This window comes from Nicotiana attenuata, unplaced genomic scaffold (assembly GCF_001879085.1).
Source record: "Nicotiana attenuata strain UT unplaced genomic scaffold, NIATTr2, whole genome shotgun sequence".
Lineage (NCBI taxonomy): Eukaryota > Viridiplantae > Streptophyta > Magnoliopsida > Solanales > Solanaceae > Nicotiana > Nicotiana attenuata.
Window position 1 is genome coordinate 123,741 of NW_017671200.1, and position 19,194 is coordinate 142,934.

A 19,194-nucleotide genomic window follows, 5' to 3' on the forward strand; every position below is an offset into this window, starting at 1 on the left:
CGGGCAAATAGTAAAATAGTGTTTCTCAGCCCAAACATCATTTAAAATATCATTTAAGTATTAAAACGGGGTAAACATGGCTGAGCATGAAAACAGTGGAAAATAACCTGACTGAGTTCACGTATAAAGTCAAAACAGTGAGGAAATATTAATAAAAATCCTAGAAGGGTTCAAATAGTTGGCACGAAGCCCAAATATGGCATTCAGCCCAAATAGTGATGATAGCAAATAGATTTAAGTCAAATACGCGGTAAAATTATCAATCGGGACGGACCAAGTCACAATCCCTAATAGTGCACAACCCCACGCTCGTCATCAAGTGTGTGTCTCACCTCAATATAGCACTACGATGTGCAATCCGGGGTTTCAAACCCTCAGAACATCATTTACAATCATTACACACCTCGAACCGATCAAATCTCGAGCCCGCGATGCCTTTGCCCCTCGAATCTATCCAAAATCAGAACGAGGACGTCAAAATAGGCTAAGGGAACGAAGCCCAAGTGAAAACAATCAATAAACGACACAAATCCCGAAATTACCAAAACCCGACCCCGGGCCCACGTCTCGAAATTCAATAATTTTTACATAAATAGATTCCTTATCTCCCCCACGAGTTCATACATATCAAAAGTTCTGAAATCTGACCTCAAATTGTCCTTCAAATCCTCAATCAAAGGTCTAAATTTCCAAGCCCTAGTTCTTATATTTTTGGCTTAATTTCCATGATTTTCTAGGTGAAATTCACATAATAATCGAGTTTTAAGTCCAAGAATCTTACCTCCAAGTGATTCCCCTTGAATCCCTCTTCAATCCCCTTCAAAAAGCTCCAAAAACGACCAACTATGGAGGAACTAAACCCCACATTCGCGGACAAGACGACCTTTTAAACCTTCTGCCCAGGCCTAATTTCCTTCATCGCGATCGCGAAGCACAAAAACTCAGCTCCCAAAAATTACTCTATGCGAACGCATGAAATCCCCCGCGAACACGATGCCCAAGCAACTAACTCTACGCGATCGCGGACTGCCAACCGCGTTTGCAATGAACAAAATCTAGCCAAGACCCTAGGTCCACTTAACACTACGCGAACGCGACCTTCACTACGCGTTCGCGATCAACAACTTCACCACCCTATGCGATCGCAACAAAACCTTTGCGAACGCAAAGAATAAACTGGGTTGCCCCTCAAATAATTCTATACGATCGCAGGAACCCTTATGCGATCGCAGAGAAGGAATCCCTGCAACAGCTGAGCCTGCAATTCTGCAACTTCTCTAAGGCATGAAATGGCCCGATTGACCATCCAAAACTCACCCGAGGCCCCCGGGACCTCAACAAAAGGCACCAACATATCCTAATACCTTATCCAAACTTGTACCAATCTTCGAAGCACCCCAAATAACATTAAATCAACCAAAACACACCGGATTCAAGCCAAACTTTCTAAAATCTTCTAAATTCCGCTTTTGATCAAAAACCTGACCAAACCACGTCCGAATGACCTGAAATTTTGTACACACATCCCAAATGAAACAACAGAACTACTGAAACTCTCGGAATTCCATTCTGACCCCTATATCAAAATCTCACCTATCAATTGGAAATCGCCAAAAAACCGATTTCGCCAATTCATGCCTAAATCTATTCCGAACCTCCAAAGCTCATTCCGATCACGCTCCTAAGTCCCAAATCACCTCCCGAAGCTAGCCGAACTACCGAAACTCACATCCGAGCCCTCTAACACATAAGTCAACATCCGATTAACTTTTCCAACTTGAACTTTCTTAAAAGAGACTAAGCGTCTCAAACCTCACCGAAATCATTCCGTATTCGATCCGACCAATCCGATACCACATAACACGGATAACAAAGCATAAGGAAGCATAAATAGGGGAAACAGAGCGGTAACTCATGAGACGACTGGCCGTGTCATCACATCCTCCCCAACTTAAGCAAACGTTCTTCCTCGAACGAGTCAAGAATCATACCTGAAGCCTCGAATAGGTGAGAATATCTGCTCCGCATCTCCTGCTCGGTCTCCCAGGTAGCCTCCTCCACGGGCCGACCTCTCCACTGCACCTTCACTGATGCTATATCCTTTGACCTCAACTTCCGAACCTGACGATCCAAAATAGCTACTGGCTCCACGTCATAGGTCAAATCATCATCCAACTGAACTGTGCTGAAATCTAGGACATGATACGGATCCCCAATATACTTCCGAAGCATAGAAACATGAAATGCCGGATGCACACTCGACAAGTTAGGTGGCAAAGCAAGCTCATAAGCCACCTTCCCAATCCTCTGAAGCACCTCAAAAGGTCCAATGAACCGCGGACTCAACTTCCCTTTCTTCCCAAATCTCATAACACCCTTCATGGGTTTAACAAAACCTTCTCACCAACCATGTAGGACACATCTCGAACCATCCGGTCAGCATACCTCTTTTGCCTCAACTGCGCTGTACGGAGCCTCTCCTGAATCACCTTCACATTTTCTAAAGCATCCTGCACCAAATCAGTCCCCAATAGCCTAGCCTCACCGGGCTCGAACCAACCAAATGGAGATCTATACCGCCTCCCATAAAAAGCCTCATATGGATCTATCTAAATACTCGACTGGTAGCTGTTGTTATAAGCAAACTCTGCAAGCGGTAGAAACTGATCCCATGACCCTCCAAAATCAATGACACAAGCACGCAACATGTCCGCCAATATCTAAATAGTACGCTCGGACTGCCAGTCCGTCTGAGGATGAAAAGATGTGCTTAACTTAACTTGAGTACCCAACTCTCGCTGCATAGACCTCCAAAACTGCGATGTAAGCTGAGTGCCCTATCTGAAATGATGGAAACTGGGACACCATGCAAACAAACAATCTCTCGGATATAGATCTCTGCCAACCACTCTGAAGAATAGGTAGTACACACAAGAATGAAGTGCACGGACTTGGTCAGCCGATCCACAATCACCCAAATAGCATCGAACTTTCTCAAAGTCCGTGGAAGTCCAACAACAAAGTCCATAGTGATCCTCTACCACTTCCACTCTGGGATATCCATCCGCTGGAGCAACTTCTAATAACTTTAATAAATTAAACATGTTGTAGATCATGGGTACGGTTCCCGTGACATGATTCGCAATTTGTATCAAACAAACAAGTGTACGACAATCGTAACTTGTTCCAGAATATTTCCATAAAATAATTAATAAGCGGTTATAAAGTTAAAAAATGCACAATAGGTTTAAAATGTGTAGTAAATCAAATAATAGGCCAATCAATAATAGTTAAAGTGACCGTGCTAGAACCACGGAACCCGGGAATGCCTAACACCTTCTCCCGGGTTAACAGAATTCCTTACTTAGAATTTTTGGTTCGCAAACTTTTAAATAAAGTCGAATTTTCCTCGACTTTGGATTCAAAATAACCGGTGACTTGGGACACCAAATAAACTATTCCAAGTGGAAACTTTGAAAAATAAATAAAATAATCTCATTTCGAATAATGTCACTTAAATTGGAAAAACTCCTTTATATTATCCTCGGGTGGTAAAAAGGAGGTGTGACAGATGGCACCGTATGAGCCCTTGTATGGTAGGCGGTGCAGGTCCCCAGTGGGTTGGTTTGAGCCGGGCGAGGCCCGATTGTTGGGTACAGATTTGGTCCAGGATGCCCTGGATAAGGTGAAGGTGATTCAGGAGAAATTTCACACAGCCCAGTCCAGGCAGAAGAGTTATGCAGACCGGAAGGTTTGTGATTTGGCATTTATGCTTGGTGAGCGGGTCTTGCTATGGGTATCGCCTATGAAAGGCGTCATGAGATTCGGGAAGAAGGGCAAGCTGAGCCCGATGTTCATTGGTCCTTTTGAGATATTGTGGCGTGTTGTGAAGGTTGCTTATGAGCTCGCCTTGCCTCCCAGCCTAGCAGGAGTTCATCCGATATTCCATGTTTCTATGCTCCAGAAGTATCACGGTGATCCAACTCATGTATTGGATTTCAGCTCAGTCTAGTTAGACAAGGATCTATCTTATATAGAGGAGCCAGTAGCCATTTTGGACAGGCAGGTCAGAAAGCTCAGGCCAAAGAATATTGCCTCAGTGAAGGTCCAATGGAGGGGTTAGTCGGTTGAGGAGGCGGCTCGGGACCGAGCAGGATATGCGCAGTCGTTACCCTCATCTTTTCACAGCTTCATGTATGTATTTATACTCATTTGAGGACGAATGATTGTTTTAAGAGGGGGAGAATGTAACGACCCGTCCAGTCATTTCATTAGTTAGTGCCTCGATTCCTTAATAACTGCTTTCCCTACATTTGTTTCTGCTATTGGGATTTGCTGGAGTGATCGGTTGTGGAATTCGGAGAGTTTTGGGACGCTTAGTCCCTAAATGTGAGTTTAAGTCTTAGAATTTGGACCGCAATCGAAACTTTGTGAAGACGGTTCCAGAATGGAATTATGTCAATTCCTTTAGCTCCTTTGAGTGATTTTGAGCTTAGGAGTGCGATCGGAATGAGTTTTGGAGGTCTGTAGCTCAATTAGGCTTGAATTGGTGAAAGTTGGACTTTTGGTGATTTCGACTGGTAGTGGAAATTTTGAGATCAAGCCCGGAATGTAATTCCAAAAGTAGTTGTATGTTTTTAGTGTCATTTTTGACTTGTGTGTAAAATTTGAGGTCATTTGGACCAGGTTTGATGTGTTTTGGCGTCGTTTGTAGAATTTGGAAAATTCTAAGTTCTTAGGCTTGAATCCGTGCTCAAATCATGTTTTTGATGTTGTTCGATGTAGTTTGAAGTCTCGACTAAGTTTGAATGATGTTTTAGGGCTGGTTGATATGTTTGGTTGAGGCCCCGGGGGCCTCGGGTGTGTTATGGATGCTTAACGGATTGGTTTGGGACTTATGCCTTTGCTGAAGTTTGTTGCACCTGTTGTTTTCGCACCTGCAGATATTGGACCGCGGGTGTGGAAACGCAGAAGCGGCTAGGGAGCCACAGATGCAGATATGGACCTTAGCCGCAGGGATCGCAGGTGCGGTTGGTGGACCGCAGAAGTGGACTCGCAGATGCGGCCCCAGCCCAGTTTAGTGGAGTTCGCACCTGCGATGATTCTTCTGCAGGTGCGGGACCGCAAATGCGGTCCTAGGAGCGCAGAAGCGGAAATCGGTGGGCAGAAAAGAGTGAAATCGAGGGTTTTTTGTTCATAACTCAAAAGTTGATTGAGAGCTCGGTAGTAGGCGAATCTTGGGGAGATTTTTGGAGGGAGTTTTTGGGTAAGGATTCCTAACTCCTCTATGATTAATTTCCACTAATCTATGTTTAGTTTTGTCATTTATTTCGAATTTGGGGTGAAAAATTAGGGATAACTTGAGAAAAATCCTTAGGTCGAATTTTGGGAATTTGATCGAGTATATTGTATCAGATTTGAGTAAATTTGGTATGGTTAGACTCGAGAGTGAATGGGTGTTCGTAATTTGTGATTTTTATGATTTGGAGACGTGGGCCCCGAGAGGCTTTTTGGGCGTTTTCCCTAATTCCATTCTTTAGCTTTGAATTAATTAGCTAAATTAGTTACTTGTAATTATATTTACATTATGCAATTAATTTGAATAGATTCGGATTCGGAATTGGATACTCGTGGCAAGAACGTGATATCAAATTGATTTGAGCGGTTCGAGGTAAGTGGCTTGCCTATCCTTGTGTTGGAGAACTTCACCTTAAGATGTTTGGTATTATTTGATGTTTGAGCGCCATGTACGTGAGGTGACGAGTACGTGCACGGGCTATTGTTGCAAAAATAATGTTTTCCTCCTAAGTCATAAACTATTTTCCCTTATTAAACTACACTATTATGTTTAATTTCTAGTTTAGATTAGAAAAGCATGCATATGTGTTTTAACTTCCTATTTGACTTTCTGTGCGACATGCTTAGGTAGATCCCTATTTCCCTTGATTGTGTTTAGTCTAAACTGTATAACTCTATGTCGTACCTGTCAGTTCATCTCGCGCTGCATATTTACTTTGGTACTACGACGTATTCCGGGAGATCCCCTAGCACTGCATATTTCCTTGGGGACTATGGACGTATTCCGGAAGATCCCCCCCCCCCTCTTTATCTTGCATATATATTTTGGGACTACGGACGTATTCCGGGAGATCCCCCTGTAGTGCATAATCATTTTGAAACTACAGGACGTGTCATGACCCAAAATTCCGACCTTTTGGGACCGTGATGGCACCTAACATTAGACTTACTCAGATTCAGACACATCAAAATTCCATTCTAGGGTCGTTTGCTCAAAAGTCAAATCTCCGGATTGACTTGATATGTTTCGGCGCAAAATGCAGAAGTTGGAAGATTTGAAAACTCATAATTCAATTCGATGTGTGATTCGTAATTTCAGGCGATTTTGAGTTAAATTTCGGATTTTAATCTGGAAAATTAGTAAATTCATATGAAATTAATTCCTGCGATTTGTATTGAGTATATTCAATTGTTCATGACTAGATTTGAAGCTTTCGAACACGAATTCGCGAGTCAAAGGTTTATTGGATTCCTGAATTTGGTTGCCAAGGAAGGTAAGTGTCGTGGTTAACCTTGACTTGAGGGAATAGAACCCTTGAATTATTTGTTATGTGAATTCTATGTGTACAACGTATAGGCAAGGTGATGAGTGCCTATACGTCGTCAAATTAATTGTTTGCATAATTTTCCTGAAAATCATAAATTGTTTTAAATCATTAATGAATTATTACTTGGTATTTTGTAATTATTGCTTTCTTTGATCATGTTATTTATAGTTAGACTAGTATTGTTACTTTGATCTCTTCTATCATGATTACGAATTTTTTTGGTGATAATTGAGTATTGAATTCAAAGTTGAGCTTGATAGTGTAGAACTATATATTGAGGTAAGACTTGTTGTTGATATTTCTATCTCACTGTTGATATTGCTTATTGTTTGGGTAAGAAAGAGTGTTAAAGCACGAAGGGTGATGCCGTGCGTTTTCCTTTACTGTGTTTACTTGTTATTTTTTGATCAAGGTATCCTTGCTCAATGTTATTCCTTGAATATATGATATAATTGCTACATGCTTATGTGATTTTTGTAATTTAATTGCTACTTGACATTTAGCATACTAATTATTAAATTGCCTATTTCCTCCTTAATTTCCATAGTTAATTGCTACTTGTCATTATTTGTTTCCTAAATGAATTATAATTATTGTGTACTTTGTTGTCTTATAAATTCGTATTAATTGTTGTATTTTGTTGGAGTAATTTCATTTGGAAGAATTGGTAATTTATATTGTTTGGGGAGCGGGTTGCACGCCGCAACGGAAAAGAAAATAAATATATTATGGGATCGGATTGCACGCCGCAACGGAAAAGAAACTAAATATATTATGGGATCGAGTTGCACGCCGCAACGGAAATGAAAATAAATATATTATGGGATCGGGTTGCACGCCGCAACGGAAATGAAAATAAATAGAGTATGGGATCGGGTTGCACGCCGCAAAAAAATAAACATGAATATACTATGGGATCGGGTTGCACGCCGCAACGGAATTGAACATGAATATATTATGGGATCAGATTGCACGCCGCAACGGAAATTGTTTGAAGTAATAATTATTTTTAACTCCCGAGTTGACTTCGATTGTTGATACGAGTTAATTGTTTTAGTTACATTCCTGTCTTTCTATTATTGTTATTATTATTATTATTATTATTATTATTATTATTATTATTATTATTATTATTATTATTATTATTATTATTATTATTATTATTATTATTATTGCGTACAGTTTAATGTAAGTGACCCGCCTTAGCCTCATCACTACTTCGTCGAGGTTAGGCTCGACACTTACCAGTATATGGGGTCGGTTGTACTGATAATACACACTGCACTTTATCGTGTAGATACTGGAGTTGATCCTAAAGGCGCACATTAGACTTGCTCGGATTCAGACATTCACAGGTGACTTGAGGTATAGCTGCATGGCATTCGCAGTTCTGAAGTCCCCTTCCACTTTATCATAGTTGTGTATTTCTTTCAGCCAGCTTTATTTTCATTCAGACCTTTATTTGTATTATTCTAGTAGCTCGTGCACTTGTGACACCAGTTCTGGGATGACTTTTAGACAACGCTAGTATTATGGATTAATTATTTTTATTAGAATTTACTTCTGCATTTTTTCTTTGATATTAAATTAAATTTTTTTAAAAAAAATTGTTAAAAATGGTTAATATTATTATAACATTGGCTTGCCTAGCAAGTAAAATGTTAGGCGCCATCACGGTCCCAAAGGTGGAAATTTTGGGTCGTGACAGGACGGTATCCCGGGACATTCCCTATTGTGTTTACCTTGTTTTGAGCCAAGGGCTCCCATAACCGTAAATTTTGTGAATTCCTTTAATTGTTTTACCGTAAATTTATATGTATATCTTACTGTTTAATTTTTTATATTTACTCCGCTAGAACCTTGACCTGACCTCGTCACTACTCGATCGAGGTTAGGCTTGGCACTTACTAGGTACCATTATGGTGTACTCATGCCATTTCCTGCACATGTTTTTCGTGTGCAGATCCAGGTACAAGCTACCAGCCTCGAAGTTAGTGCGTGTTGCTGATTCCAGGAGACTTCAAGGTACTTCTGCTCCCGTCCGCAGATCCTCGGAGTCCCTTTCTATTCCCTCGCCTAGAGATTTTTATTACTTTTAGACTTTTGTATAGAGCTACATAGATTTAGAAGCTTGTGATTTTAGCAACTTTCTGGGTTTGGGAGATTATTTTGTATAAGCCGAGTGGCACTAATTTTGTTATATACAATATGTTGCTTTATCTTTTATCGTTGTGTTTTCTTTAAGATATTCCGTAATATTATGCTTAACTAGTCGTAAAGACTAGGTGCCGTCACGACACCTGTCGACGCCCCCTTTTTCTCGCGAAATTGGGTTTATGACATTTGGGCGGACAACTCTTTTCCCTTTTGGGAATTGGGTTTTGGAGTTTGATGAGTCTCCGCCTAATGATTAAGTGCATTAGGACACTAAGAAGAGTTTGAGTTTGAAGAACCAGAGTTTGGGTAAGGGCTAGAAATTATCTCGAGGGGAAGGTGTTAGGCACCCCTCAAGATCCACTAGTGTGGTTCCCGGCCATGTTATAATTGTGACTTCAAGTACAAGTAACAAATAAGCAAATAAAGGCTTCAAATATAAAGGATTGTCATATTAAAGTTTGCAGATAAGTTAAAGTTTGAAGAAAACAGAAAGGGACTCGAATTTATGAGAAAACAGCTTAAAAATTCTGAAAAGTGATAAACAAACAAATAAAGGGAAGGGGGTCCTAGGTTTACAAATAATATTGATCACATCAATGCAATACCCGGTAATCACTCCTCAAAGAGGGGCTACACGTGGTATTAGCGCACCGGTCATCATATCCATATCTACCCTTTCCCACCCCGTTAAGGTATTAAATGCGGAATGGTTTCGCTACTTATTGCATGCTAGTACCCGCCCCGATCCTATCAGTCCCGGAGGCATTTGGGACTACTAGTTCTAAAGGGAAGGGAGATGTGGGTTTTTTATGGTTTAAAAAGATAAAATTCTAGAGCGACAAACAAAAACACATAAGGCAGATTATGCGGAAGCACATAGCAGTTAAGGCTCAAGTAGGCCTCCTCATTCAAAGTATCAAATTATTTAGCATGGCTTACAAATACTGGTTAGGTCTTTAATTAAACTTAACGTAGGAAGGGTGGCTGATATATCACATATTTTCAGATAAGAAGTCCGAATTAGACCTGCCTGCTGGTTGTAATTATTAAAGACTGGTATAGTTGATTAATTACCTACAGGTTTGCCTAAATGAGGCATGAATCATGATACCTAACATTGCAGAAGGCCTACTGATTTTAAAGAAGGATTGGTGATTTTAGAAACAAACAAATTCTGCAGATATTAAACGACATTTACTACTAATTTTAGACTTGTAGATGAATCGGATTTAAACGATTACCCCTATAGGCATGGCTTCTTAGCGTTTATTGATTTTAAAACAGTTACGTAAGTGCAGGAGTCCTATGAGCATGGTGTCTAGGACGCAATTGATTATTTTAGCCTATAGACTGTTTTCTTAATGTGCATATGGAGAAGCGCAGAAACTTATAGACATGATTTCTAATGCAAATGGATAACTTATAGGCAGAATTTCTATATGCAGTAATAAATAACTTATAGGCAGGATTTCTATATGCAGATAAACTTATAGACATGATTTCTAAATGCGGATGAATAACTTATAGGCAGGGTTTCTAAATGCATAATGAAATGACCTATAGGCCGGATATCTATATGCAGATACATAAACGAAGATGTTGTGATTGCAGAAATAAAACCTAAAGCATGATATCTACCCCACATGCATAACATGAGAGACCCTCCCCATTTTTTACTATACACCCCATAGTTATTACAAATTATTACAACTTGAATAAATCCAGAAAAAAGTAAATTACATCAGCAACTAAAATTCCAACCAAGGAGAGCCTAATTCAGACTCCTAGTCTGATACATGAAATAAACCAACTTCCAAAGATCAGATTTCCAAAGCCGTTCTCTTATTTGGGATGTGCCAAAGTTCCAAGGAGCTTCATGAACTCCAGGTTGTGCTTACACCCCAAATATCATTGCGGAATTAGATTATGGTGCACTATGGATGGGCCAGCCCTCAAATGTCCAAGTTCAGAGGGAACTCAAGGTCCCAAGGCAAGGCTCATAGGAGGGGGCAAAACTTAGAGTCTAGGAGTAGGTGTAAGTGCAATAGAGGGGGAATTAGGGAAAGCCATGGCAGGTTGGTGGTCATGTCCAGCAATTGGAATGCTGACACACCCCTGACCAGCCTGTCAGCTTTAAATTGGGGAGTTAGGACCTATTGAAGGTCAGGTTCAGCCCTGGGCAGCAACTTGGATGTTGCCCTGCCATGAACTTAACTCAGCACACATAGGGAATGAGGTATGGGGATTCATAATAGAAGCAGGATACAAGGAAAGAGCAGGCAAAGGGGCATACCCACCAATGAGACATACTGGCACACCCTTCAGCCTACTTAGAGGTTGGGGGTCAAAACTCAGTTTATAGACAACAATTCTTGTTGCCATGCCCTAAGTCCCCATTCACAAACACATAGGGGGTAATGGGACAGGGAGCAAGTGTTCAAAAAAAAAAGAAGCAAGCAGTAGCATATAGGCATATTAAATGTTGAACTTTACAGAAAAAATAGACATGGATACAAGGACTGTAAGTAAACACATTGTGGTGATGCTGAAAATTAAGTTAGGACATGCCAGTTTCAAAGAGACAAGTAAAGAGAAAACAGTAGTCTTGTAAAAGCAAAGTGTAGACAAGAAGCAAGAATACTCTAAGTATGTGTTCAGAAGAGAATTATGTAATTGTGAAGTCTGAAGTGTGTTCAATCGTGTGTCCTTGTGAAAAAAAAGGGTCGTGTATTTATAGTGTGAAAGTCATGAGAAAATAAAGTAAGAAAATAACTGAAGACTGATTGTCAATCAATGACATAAGACTCCCTTTAATTAAGGGATTCAAATTCAAACGGGTATAATACAATTAAGGAAAGAAACTAATCAAACGCTTGTGTAAAGCATGCAATTGAGGGCAAATACATACAGGTTATTTAAGGCAAAGTTTAGTGGTACACGGTTGATGAAAAATAAGGAAAGGGAATCAATCGAAAAAAATAAAATTGCAGGCTTTGTCCGAATGAACCAAGCCAGGAAAAAGAGTAAAGAGGGTTCAACTAGAGAAAATCAGTAGCAATCATCAGACCTTATTAAAAGGAAATTAGTAATCAATCAATTGTTAGCAAAACCTTTTTAGAAGAAGAACTTCTCATATATAAAGCACACAAATATTCAACAAGGGGGAGTTGTCATGCTGGTTAGCAAAGATTAACATAGAAACAGTCATAAAAAGTTCAGGTCCAATTTATAGACACAGAATGAGTCTGAGAGTTTGGGGTTCCAAAGTAAAACCCCAGTCCAAATACAAAATCGAACTTACCAAAGAAAACCCCCAAATTCTAGGGTTTCAGTTTGAATCAATTACAGAGATGAGGGGGCAAGCCATTGAAACAGACTCAGAGGTCTCTTTTTGTGACGGCCCAAAGGGTCATCACCTGTTTTCTCTTTCATTTCGTGCTTCCGAGGCCTTGAAAACCTCATTTTAACTTGCCTCAATTTGCGTGCGCAGTCCGGGCGTGTAGCCGGAAAGCTTAAATATGAGTTCCGTGTGAAAAAAAATGATGAATTTTGGTATTAATATGATTAAAGTTGACTTTGGTCAACATTTTTGGTAAACGGACCCGGACTCGTGATTCAACGGTCCCGGAGGGTCCGCAGAAAAATATGGGACTCGGGCATGTGCCCGGAGTCGAAATCCGAGGTCTAGCGCCCGAGAAATGATTTTTTCTGTGAAATTGTTTTTCTGAAATTATTAAGGAAAATGGAAATGAAAATTGATTAAAAGACTGTGGTATCGGGCTCGTATTTTGGTTTCGACGCCCGGTACAAGTCTTATATATGGTTTAAGCGCTTTCTGTGAAATTTGGTTGAAATCGGACGTCATTTGACGTGTTTCGGACCTAAATATCTAAAAATGAAAGTTTATGAAGTTTGATGAAAAAGTGATGATTTTGTGGTTTGATTCCTCGTTTATGATGTTATTTTGGCGATTTAATTGCGTGGTTAAGTTCGTAGGATGTTGTTGAGTTAGTGTGTGTGTTTGGCTAGGAGCCCCGAGGGCTCGGGAGTGTTTTGGAGGTGTGTCGGAGTGGTTTTTGAACGTAGAAAGTTGCAGAAAAATCTGGTATTTGTGCACAGGGATTTCCTTCTTCGCGATCGCGCCCTTCCTCGCGCGTTCGCGTAGTACTGAGTCTTCCTTCTTTGCGTTCGCGTCTTGGACCTCGCGATCGCGTAAGCCAAAAATGGGAGCCCAATAATTTCCTCTTCACGTTCGCGTTCCACCGTCCGCGAACGCATAGCTTTGTTGATCCCTTCATCGCGTTCGCGTGCCCCTCAACGCGTTCGCATAGATCAAACCTCGGACCCCAGTACATTCTTTCTATGCGTTCGCGCTTGACTCCACACGTTCGCGATGCTTACCCGGTTTACCCTTCGCGAACGCGGCCCCTTCCCGCGAACGCGAAGGGCAATTTTGCCCAGTGATTTTAAATACCCCAAAATAGAACATTGACGGGATTTTTCACCCAAAACACACGAACTCATCTTCTCCACAGCCCATAGGCGATCTTTAGAGCTCTTCTTCACCAAAGCTTCTTGGGTAAGTATTATCTAACTCGTTTTCTTCATTTTCTATCATCATTTATCAAATTCCTAGACCCAAAACATGTAATTTAGGGTGTAAATTAAGGGTTTTGGGTAGAGTTAGGTTTTTGAGAATTTTGGGTGATTCAACCTCAATTTGGGGTCGAATCTTAAAATAAATTGCATATTTGAACTCGTGGGGTTATGGGTGATCGAGTTTTGGTCCGAGCCTCGTGTTTGGACCATGTGGGCCCGGTGTCGAATTTTGGCATTTTTGGAAGAATGCTAGAAAATTCATATCTAGGCTGTGGGATGTTGCCTTTGAGTCTTTATTGATATTATTGAATTAATTATGCCTAGATATCACTGTGTCGGAGTCGGATTGTAGAGGAAAGGCGGTATTTGAGGATTGATTGCTACTCTTTGGACCGAGGTAAGTGTTTGATCTAACTTTGGCTTGAGGGAATAGGATTAGGGTGTTGTTTGCAAATTGATAAATGTTGAGTATGGTGTATAGGCATGGTTACGAGTATCTATACACCGGTGTCTAGCATGACTGTGGGTCCTTGTTTGTACTTATTCTGATATTGTTACGACTCTTCCATGTTAATTGATAAATCCTATGTATTGTGAAGAGTATGAGGGTTGATTGTGAATTGTAAATTCCTTGAAGCGTTGGCTCGAACAATAAAAAAGACTATTGGGTAAGAAATGAAGGAAAACAGAAGGAGATATGATTAATCCCTTGCCGGGATGGTTTGAGTATGTTGATTATCTCCCTTGCAGGGATGTGAAAGTTATTGTTGTTGCTCCCTTGCCGGGATTTGTTGTTTAATTGTGTTTTTTTTTCTTGCCGGGACATTTCTTATTATTTGTCTATCCCCCCGCCCCGTTTGGTTGTGATTGTTGTTTGGGTAAGGAAGAGTGATTATGCACGAAGGGTCATTCCGTGCCATGTTTTGATTATATTTGCACGAAGGGTCATTCTGTGCCATGTTTTGAATATTTATGCACGAAGAGGAATTCCGTGCCATATTTTGAATATTTATGCACGAAGGGACATTCCGTGCCATGTTTTGATTATATTTGCACGAAGGGTCATTCTGTGCCATATTTTGATTATATTTATGCATGAAGGGACATTCCGTGCCATGTTTTGATTATATTTTGCACGAAGGGTCATTCCGTGTCATGTTTTGATTATATTTGCACGAAGGGTCATTCTATGCCATGTTTTGATTATATTTGCATGAAGGGTCATTCCGTGCCATGTTATGTAGAGTTATGTGAGGGAAAGCACGAAGGTTGATGTCGTGCACTTTATTTGATTGTTTTGGTAAGTACGAGAGTAAAAGCACGAAGGGTGATGCCGTGCACTTGTCTTTGATTTTCCTGATGTTTTTTGCTGATAATTGAGTTATGTTGTCCTCTACTTCTATTTATTGATTTTCTTGTTGTTATCGGTTCAAGTGCATTAGTTGTCTTATTCCGCTATTACTGAGTTTCTTTATGTTGGCATTTTTTTTTGTTGTGTTACTTGTCATTACTTGTTTTCTTCGGTGAGTCATAATTATTGTGTACTTGTTGTCTTATGAATTCGTATAAATTGTTGCGTTTGTTGGAGTAAATTTCATTTGGAAGAACTGTTGATTTAATGAAATGGGAGCGGGTGGTACGCCTACCACGAGATTTAATGAAATGGGAGCGGGTGGTACGCCTACCACGGAAACATTGAGAAATGGGATCGGGTTGCACGCCCGCAACGAGATGTGTACAGACAGTGAAATCTGCTTTTATCCTCCTTATCCGTGTTAGAGATAATTTATTGATGTTCCTTATTATTCTCTTTAATTTTCGTATTATCTGCTATCCCCGAAGCATGTTCCCTTCCCATTTAAAATAGTTATTATTGTTATTTTCCCGCTATAGATATATATTTATAACTGCACAGGTTTATGTGATAGTCTTGTCTAGCCTCGTCACTACTTCGCCAGGGTTAGGCGAGGCACTTACCAGCACATGGGGTCGGTTGTGCTGATGCTACACTCTGTGCATCTTTTTGCACATATCTAGGTGTTGGAGCAGCATTTGAGGTTAGCAAATAGCATTCTGGGAGCGAGCTTCCAGTCCAGGGGCATTCGAGGTAGCCTTGCTGACGTCCGCAGGCCTGGAGTCCCTTTCTATTTTATTCTGTTTGTTATCATTTGTACCGAAGCAGACAGTCTTATATTTCATTCAAACCTTGTATTTAGTATTCTCTAGACGTTCTTGAGTATTGTGACACCAGTCTTGGGTAGAGGATTTTGTTAAACTTCCGCATTTCTTTTAGTTAATCAATATTTGAGACTTCCGCTTATTTATTAAATGCTTTATTGTTGCTAATATTGTCAAAGTTCGTTAAAAGAGGTAGTTGTTAATTGGCTTGCCTAGCTCCCATTAGTAGGCGCCATCACGACTTCCGAGGGTGAAAAATTCGGGTCCGTGACACTTTCAGAGACTTAGGAGAAAGCAAACAAATATAACAGCATGTTCGAAACAACAGAGTGAAGAAACTGATTTGAAACATAGTGAGAAACAGTAGAGGAAAACATGTTTAAGAAAAACCTGGGACTTAAACAAGTTCAGAAGAGAAAAGAGATAGTATAATACTTAAGAAAAACAGTAGAAGAAACATATTTAAAGGGAACTCAAACAAGGTCCAGTAAAACAGTAACACTTAAGAACATGGTAGAGAAATACAGTAGAAGAACACGAGAGCACCGGAACAGTATAGCAAAAGAACATACAGTAAAACACACTGGGATAAACATGTGAGATCATGGTATAGAAACATAGTAGAAGAAAGAACGGAGCACAGTAGGAGAACATGCAACACAAAAACACAGTAGAGGACATGCGTGGTAGAAAAGAAGACATAAGAACATAGTATAGCCAAATACACACAAAGAAAAGAAAAGGAAAAGTCAGAGAAATAACTTAAATTTTTCAGAAAAACCCTGAAGCGGAAAGAAGCAATTTTTGAAAGGAAAATTAGGGAAAACGTTTGAAAACTCAGGTAGAGCACAGACATGCAACAAATCTAAAAAAACAGAGAAAACCTCGAATAGCTAGGGTTTCAGAGGAACCCTAGAATGAGAAAGGCTTGGAAAAGGTCCGATCTAAGTCGGATAAGCTAGAACCAGGCTCAAAATGCTTTGGATACGCCGGAGCAAGGCCGTAGAAGCCATGGAAACTTGAATCGGCGAAGATTCGAACGGACACCATCGAGGTCAGACCTTGAAACTTTGAACACCATGCGTTCAAGAACAGAGGGAGGTGAGTATAGGCCATCCATGGCCTGAGAGGCCATGTATTCCGGTGAGGTGGAGGTTGGAAATGGTGGAAGGCGATTAGGGTTTCAAGAACATTCGAGAGAGTTTGAGAGGGGGAAGGTATTCAGAGGCGGCTGGCTAAACGAATAACGGGGGATTAGGGTATGGTGGGGAATTAAAAAGGAAAGGGGTAATCATTGCCGTTGATCAAAAGGATCAACGGCCTGGATTAAAAGGAGGTCGGGCGGGTTGGATAAACGGGTTAAGGGGTTGGGTTAAATTAGGATTGGGCTGGTCCAGAATTGGGCTGGAAATTGGGTCAATTAGGGGGTCAAATTTGGCTATGATTCAAATACCAAATTGAAACGAAATGAGGCCAGTTTTTAAATAGCCAGTTTTGCCCCTTTTATTTTATAAAATAGTAAAAAAGATTTTAAACACAAATTAAAAGTATTGAACCAACTAATAATATATAAACATTAATTTAAAAATATTGGACCCAATTTTACAATTATAGGAATGCTATTAGTCTTAAAATAGGCCAAAATTGCAATTGTATGCAATTTTAGCTTTAAAATACCAGATAAATTTGTAAAAAATATACAAAAATACCCGTAACTATATTTTGGCGTAAATATGAGAATAAAATAAGTTATTCATCAAAATGATAATTTTGGGAATAACTATTGATTTTTGTACTGCTAAAAATGGACAATAAGTTGATTTTAAAATCTTTTAAAAATTAGAAAAAGTGCCAAAACACTTAGCTTTGCTTGTATATGCATATATATGCTATTTTGAGAGTATTTTGTATATGAAAATTATATTAGGGAAAAATTGGGTATCAACAGCTGCCCATCTTTACCCGGGAAGGATGAAAGAGTTGTCGGGTAAAGACATGATGGCCAATTTTGACCGAACAAAACGATTGAAGAATTTTGACCAGGCTCTGGTTCCTGAGCTGCCTACATATCCTCGGTTTTACAGGAATCAGGCCATATGTAGTTCGTGATCCATCGGCGGAATATGCCGATGGAGATTTTTCGGAAAAAGAAAAACGGACGCGATATTCAGGTTGGGAAGGACAGTCAAAGTCTACTAGGCTGCGGGAACTGGAGCGGGATCGCCCCTGCTGAGACGGCCGTTGCTAGCCGGTTTACCTGCAAATGAGTAATGCGAACATATTTGTGCATAAATTTAACCGTGATGCAAGTTCCCGTTGGACCATGAATACTGTCCTTGGACGATTAGGATGACGTCCTCGGACCATGATGTCCTAGGCCATGAAGCGTATAATAAAGATTTGCGGGCTATGAAATGATGCTCTCGGGCTATGAGAATGATGCCTCCGAACCATGATGCCTTTGAATAATGCTATGCAGAGATAAAAGTGGGGTCCTCGGGCCATGGCATGATGTTCCCGGGCTATGAAAATGGTGCCTCTGAACGATGACGCCTTTGGACAATTTTGGCGATCTTTCAGCCCATGAAATGCGGGGTTTGGCGATCTTTCAGCCAATGCAAGACTCAAATAAAAAATGGCGATATTTCAGCCGATGCTAAGATTTAAATAAAATGGCGATATTTCAGCCGATGCAAGACTTAAATAAAGTGGCAATATTTGAGCCGATGTAAAGATTAAAATAAAACGGTGATATTTCAGTCGATGCAAAACTTAAATAAAATGGCGATTTTTCAACCGATGCTAAGTGTAAAATATAAGTGGAGATCCCTGGCTATGCAAGAAAGAGTAAAGCGGGGATGTTTCAGCCAGCAGATGTAAATAAAAGTGGCGATGTTTCAGCCATGCAGGTGGAGGTAGAGCTTAACCTCGGAAGGCAGAACGGTAGTCTTATGCAATGCAAGGAATGCAGGATAGAGGTAGAGCTTAACCTCGGAAGGCAGAAAGGGAGCCTTATGCAATGCAAGAAATGCAGATGGAGGTAGAGCTTAACCTCGAAAGGTAGAAAGGTAGCCTTATGCAATGCAGGAAATGCAAGTGGAGGTAGAGCTTAACCTCGGAAGGCAGAATAGTAGCCTTATGCTATGCAAGAAATGCAAGTGGAGGTAGAGCTTAACCTCGGAAGGCAGAATAGTAGCCTTATGCAATGCAGGAAATACAAGTGGAGGTAGAGTTTAACCTCGGAAGGCAGAATAGTAGCCTTATGCAATTATGGAGACAGAGCTTAGTCTCGGAAGGCAGAAAGGTAGCCTTGTGCAATGCAAGAAATGCAAGTGGAGGTAGAGCTTAACCTCCGAAGGCAAAATAGTAGCCTTATGCAATTATGGAGACAGAGCTTAGTCTCAGAAGGCAGAAAGGTAGCCTTATGCAATGCAGGAATGCAGATGGAGACAGATCTTAGTCTCGGAAGGCAGAAAGGTAGCCTTATGCAATGCAAAAAAATAAAGGCGAATAATAATGAAATCTCTTAGCTAATAGATGATAGCTGATAGTTGATTGTTGTATTGTGGTATTGTGGTTGCTGGGGATGTCTTGTACGGATAACAATTGTAAATAGGCGATGATTTTGAGAGTT